Genomic DNA, 6,000 nt, shown 5'->3' on the forward strand with positions numbered 1-6,000 from the left:
TTTTCCCTTTGCATCCTTCTTTCCATGTCCTGATTGAATCTGCACTGTATATTCCCTAAAATGGTTTCATAGCACCCTCTTCTCTGAGCTTCCTTTTACTGCTGTCTTGATTTACATTCACTATTTTTTTTTTGAAGCCATGTCTTTCTCTTAGTTTTAATTTTCATTCTCAAGTAACTTCCTAAGAGTGGGTATTTAGATTATACACTTCATTAATTCTTATCTGTCCTGACAGTTGGGCTGCATATACAATTCTGGATTGGAAAATTATTTAATTATTATTAAATAAATTATTTAATAAATTATTAAATTATTTAATAAATTATTAAATTATTAATAATTAAAAATATTTCTCCCTTAAAACTTCGAAATCCTCTCTCTATTGTTTTCTGGCATCCTGTGTTCTTGATGTGTCTGAAGATATTCTGTCCTTTATTTGTTTGTAGGTAACCTATTTTTCTCTATATAAGATTGTTAATACTTTGTTTACTCATTAGTATTTCGAAATTTCTTTTTTTAAATTTTATTTTATCGTAGTAAGATCACAAAGTGAGATCTAGCCTATTAACAAAATTTTAAGTGTATAATACATTATTGTTGACTATAGTTACAATGTTGTAGAGTGTATTTCTAGAGCTTATTCATCTTGTTTGACTGATATGTTATGCCTGTTGATGAGTAATTCTCCATTTACCCCTCCCTCCAGCCCTGGACAACCACCACTCCACTCTCTGATCTATGAACTTGAATATTTTAGATACCTTCTGTAAGCGGAATTGTGCAGTATTTGTTTTTCTGTGCCTGGCCTTTTAAATGTAGCACAATGTCTTCATGGTTCATTCATGTCATTCAATATTGCAAAATGTCCTTTTTAAAGGCTAAATAATATTCTGTTGTATGTATATACCACAGTCTCCTTATCCATTTATCTATAAATGGGCCTTTAGGTTGTTTCTAGATATTGACTATTGTAAGTAGTGCTGCAATGAACATAGGAGTGCGAATATCTCTTCAAGATCCTGATTTCCAGGGCTTCCCTGGTGGCGCAGTGGTTGAGAATCTGCCTGCTAATGCAGAGGACACGGGTTCGAGCCCTGGTGTGGGAAGATCCCACATGCCGCGGAGCAACTAGGCCCGTGAGCCACAACTACTGAGCCTGCGCGTCTGGAGCCTGTGCTCCGCAACAAGAGAGGCCGCGATAGTGAGAGGCCCGCACACCGCGATGAAGAATGGCTCCCGCTTGCCACAACTAGAGAAAGCCCTCGCACAGAAACGAAGACCCAACACAGCCAAAAATAAATAAATAAAAATTAAAAAGAAAAAAAAGATCCTGATTTCCATTCTTTTGGATAAATATCAAAAGTGTGACTGCTGGATCATATGATAGTTCTATTATTAAATTTTTGAAGAACCTCCATACTATTTTCCATAGAAGTAGCAGAATTTTGCATTTCCATCAACTGTTTAAAAGGGTTCCAATTTCTCCACATTCTCACCAATACTTGCTGTCTTTGTTTTTTGATGATAGCCATTCTGACAGGTATGAGGTGATACCTCATGGTGGCTTTTATTTGTATTGCCCTGGTGATTAGTGACGTTGAACATTTTTTTTTTTCATTTACTTATTGGCTTTTTGTATGACTTCTCTGGATAAATGTCCATTTAAGTCCTTAGCCCATTTTAAATCAGGTTAAGTGTTTGTTTTTCACTATTGAATTACAGTAGGAGTTCCTTATATATTTTGGAGATTAACTCATTATCAGATGTGTGTCATGTGGTCTGACTGTTGGTAATCCCTTAAAATTCATATGTTGAAACCCTAATTCCCAATGTGATGGTATTAGGAGGTGGGACTTTTGGGAGGACTTAGGACCCCACATGAATGGAATTAGTGCTCTTATAAAAGAGATCCCACAGAGCTCCCTAATGCCTTCTGCTACATGAAGATACAAGGAAAAACCTGCAACAGGGAAGGGAAGCCCTCATCTGACTATGCTGACACCCAGTTCTCAGATTTCCAGCCTATAAAATTATGAGAAATAAATTTCTGTTATTCATAAGCTACCCAGTCTATGGTATTTTGTTATAGCATAATGAGCAGTTTAAGACATATGGTTTGCAAATATTTTTCTCCCATCCATTCCATAGGTTTCCTTTTTACTGAGTTGATTGTTTCCCTGATTATGCAGTTTTTAATTCTATATAATCCCACTTGTTTATTTTTGTTGCTGTTGCTTGTGCTTCTGGTGTCATATCAATGCAATCATTGTTAATATAAATATTGTGAAGATTTTCCCTATGTTTTCATCTAGAAAAATTTCAGTTTCTTTCTTTCAAGTCTTTAATCTATCTTCAGTTGATTTTTGTGTATTGTAGAAGATGAGCCAAATTTATTCTTTTGCATGTGGATATCCAATTTTTTCAAAATCATTTGTTGAAGAGATTATCCTTTTCTCATTGTGTATTCTTGGCACCCTTGTATAAAAGATCAGTTGACAATTAATGCATGGATCTATTTTGGCCTTTCTATTCTGTTCCATTGTTCCATATGTCTGTCCTTATTCCAGTACCATGCTGTTTACATTATTGTAGTTTTGTAATACATTTTGAAATCAGGAAGTGTAATCCATTTAACTTCGTTCTTCTTTTTCAGGGTCAGTTTAGTTATTCATGGTCTTTTGTGGTACCATAGGAATTATTTTCCATTCTATTCTAGAATTGTTTTTTCTATTTCTGTAAAAAATGCTATTGTAATTTTGATAGTCATTGCATTAAATCTGTAAATCACTTTGGGTACTATGGATATTTTAACAATATTAAGTCTTTAAATCCATGAACACAGAATATCTCTGTATTTGTTGTGTCTTGTTTAATTTCTTTCATCAATTTTTTCCAGTTTTTGGTATACAATTCTTTCACCTCCTTAACTAAGTTTATTTATAAGTATTTTATCCTTTTTTGGTGCCAATGTAAATTGGATTGTCTCCCTAATTTTATTTTCAGATAATTTGTTTTGTTAGTGTATAGAAATACAACTGATTTTTTCCATTTTGATTTTTTATCCTGCAAATTTATTTATTAGTTCTAAAGTTTTTGTTGTTTTTGTTTTTTAATGGAGTCTTTTTAGTTTTCTATATATAAGATCAGGACATTTGCAAATGGGAACAGTTTTACTTTTTTCTTTCTAATTTGTGTGCCTTTTATTTCTTCTTCTTGTCTAATTACTCCGCTAATACTTACAGTAGAATGTTGAATAGAAGTGGTGAGAGTGGGCATCCTTGCTTCATTCCTCTTCTCAGAGGAAAAGCTTTCAGTCTTTTGCTGTTGAGTATGATGTTACCTGTGGGTTTGTCATATATGACCTTTATTATGTTGAAGTAATTTCCTTGTATTTCTAGTTTGTTGGTGTTTATTATAAAAGGAGATTGAATTTTGTCAAACACTTTTTCTGCATCTATTGGCACTATGACGTGGTTTTTATCCATTGTTTTGTCTCATGTATTGTGTCACATTAATTAACTTTTTTATGTTGAACCATCCTTGCATCCCAGTGATAAATTTCACTTGGTCATGGTGTATGATTTTTTAAATGTGCTGTTGAATCCAGTTTGCTAGTATTTTTTTGAGAATTTTTGCATCTATATTCATCAGGGATATTGGCCTGTAGTTTTCTTTTCTAATTGTATCTTTGTTTGGCTATGGTATCAGGGTATTGCTGGGCTCATAAAATGATTTTAGAAATGTTTCATTCCCTTCAGTTTTTTGGAAGAATTTGAGAAGGATTGGCTTTAATTCTTTAAATGTTTGCTAGAATTCTCCTGTGAAGCCATCTGATCCTGGGATTTTTGTTGTTGCTGGCAGGTTTTGATTACTGATTCAATCTTCATACTAGTGATAAGTCTGTTCAGACCTTCTATTTCTTCATAATTTTTTTTAATAGATTGTATGTTTCTAGGACTTTATCCATTTCTTACATGTTATCCCATTGGTTGGCTTATAATTGTTCATAGTAGTTTCTTGTGATCCATTTTATTTCTGTAGTATTAGTTGTAATGTCTCTTTCATTTCTGATTTTATTTATTTGAGTCTTCTCCCATTTTTCTTAGTTAAGCTAAGGGTTTGTCAATTTTGCTTATCTTTTTTGAAAACCAACTCTTAGTTTTGTTGATTTTTTCTATTGTTTTTCTATTTGTTATTTTATTAATTTCTGCTCTAATATTTGTTATTTCTTTCCTTTTGCTAACTTTAGGTTTAGTTTGTTCTTCCTTTTCTAGCTCTTTTCAATGTAAATTTAGGTAATTTATTTGAGGTCTTGCTTCTTTTTTAATATAGGCATTTATTGCTGTGAACTTTTAATACTGTTTTTGCTGCATCCCCTAAGTTTTTGGTATGTTGTGTTTTCATTTTCCTGGCTCTCAAAGCATTTTCTGTTTCCTTTTTGATTTCTTCTTTGATTCAGTGGTTGTTCAAGAGTATGTTGTTTAAGTCCCATACATTTGTGAATTTTTCAGTTTTACTCCTGCTATTAATTTTTACTTTCAATCCATTGTGGTCAGAAAAAAATACTTGGTATGATTTCAATCTTCTTAAATGGTTTAAGACTTGTTTTGTGACCTAACATGTTATCTATCCTGGAGAAAGATCTGATCATTTGATGCTGTGCCAGGGGCAGGCCCTCTGGTGAAAAGGTGGTCTGAATCTCCCTACTGTCTTCTGTGAGTCTGATTTCACATTCTCCTGGGTTACAGGAGTCTTTCACCTAATTTCTGGATTTCTCACAAAGATAATTTGTCCATGAATTGTTGCTGAATTGGTGTGTTTGTAGGGGCAAGAAGATTCCAAAACTTCCTACTCTACCATCTTGTTGACATCACTCCTGAAATTTCTTAATGACATATCCAATGTGGGTCTTAAAAATTATCTTGCTTGTTACTCATTAGGCTTTTTTATTTTTATTGAATTCAGATTTATTAAAGGGGAATTCACAGACAAGTTTATCCATTTTTGAAGAATATTTTGATAAGCTTTCACAAACACATATCATTATAAATTTACCACTGTATCAAGGTACAGGATATTTCCAGCACTTCATGCCTCTTCTTAATCCCCAATCTTTCATCTCCCATGCCTAGAAAACACTAACCTTATTTCTGTCTCTATTGTTTTGCCTTTTTGAGAATGTCATACAAATGTAATCAAACTGTATGTAGGCTTTTGTGTCTTACTTCTCTAATTTATTAAAATACTTTTCAGATTTATTCACATTGTTGAATATATCAGTAGTTTGTCCCTTTTGGTTTCTGTAATATTCTATTGTTTGGATGTACCATAATTTGTTTATCCAATGACCAACTGATGAACTGATGATCACTTGGGTTGCTTTTTTTTGATATCATATAAATAAAGCTACCATGAACACTTATTTACAGACTTTTGTTTTGACCTCTCTTGTGTGAATAACTGAAAGTAAGATTTCTTGGGTCACAACATAATTACATGTTTAACTTTATATGATATTGCCACTTGTTTTCCAAAGTGGATGTACCTTTCTGTTTTCCCACCAGCAGTGTATGAGAGCACTTGTTGATCTGCATCAGCCCCAGCACTTAGTATTTTCCATTTAAATTTTATTTATTTTCTATTGTTAGACATTTCAGTGTATATGTAGTTATATCTTGTGATTTGGACCCTTTCCTTTCGAGGATTCACATTTCCTTCAGTTCAGAAAACTTTTCTTGTATTATTTATTTGGCAATATCCTCCCCACTCACCCCCCCGCCCCCTCCATCATCACTGTTACTCCTTTCTAGAATTCCTTTGAGTCCAATGCTGGGCCCATTGGACTGTCTTCCATCTTTGCTCTCAAATTCTTCTCTATCTTTTTAGCTCTAGGTTCTGTGCCAGTTATTTGACTTAATCTTCAACCCATGTATATGTTTTTCCTTTAATTTTATCTGTCATATATATTTTTCAACTCCAAAGAAACTCTTCTTTGTGGTT

Source organism: Eubalaena glacialis, chromosome 5, assembly GCF_028564815.1.
Source record: "Eubalaena glacialis isolate mEubGla1 chromosome 5, mEubGla1.1.hap2.+ XY, whole genome shotgun sequence".
Taxonomy (NCBI): Eukaryota; Metazoa; Chordata; class Mammalia; order Artiodactyla; family Balaenidae; genus Eubalaena; species Eubalaena glacialis.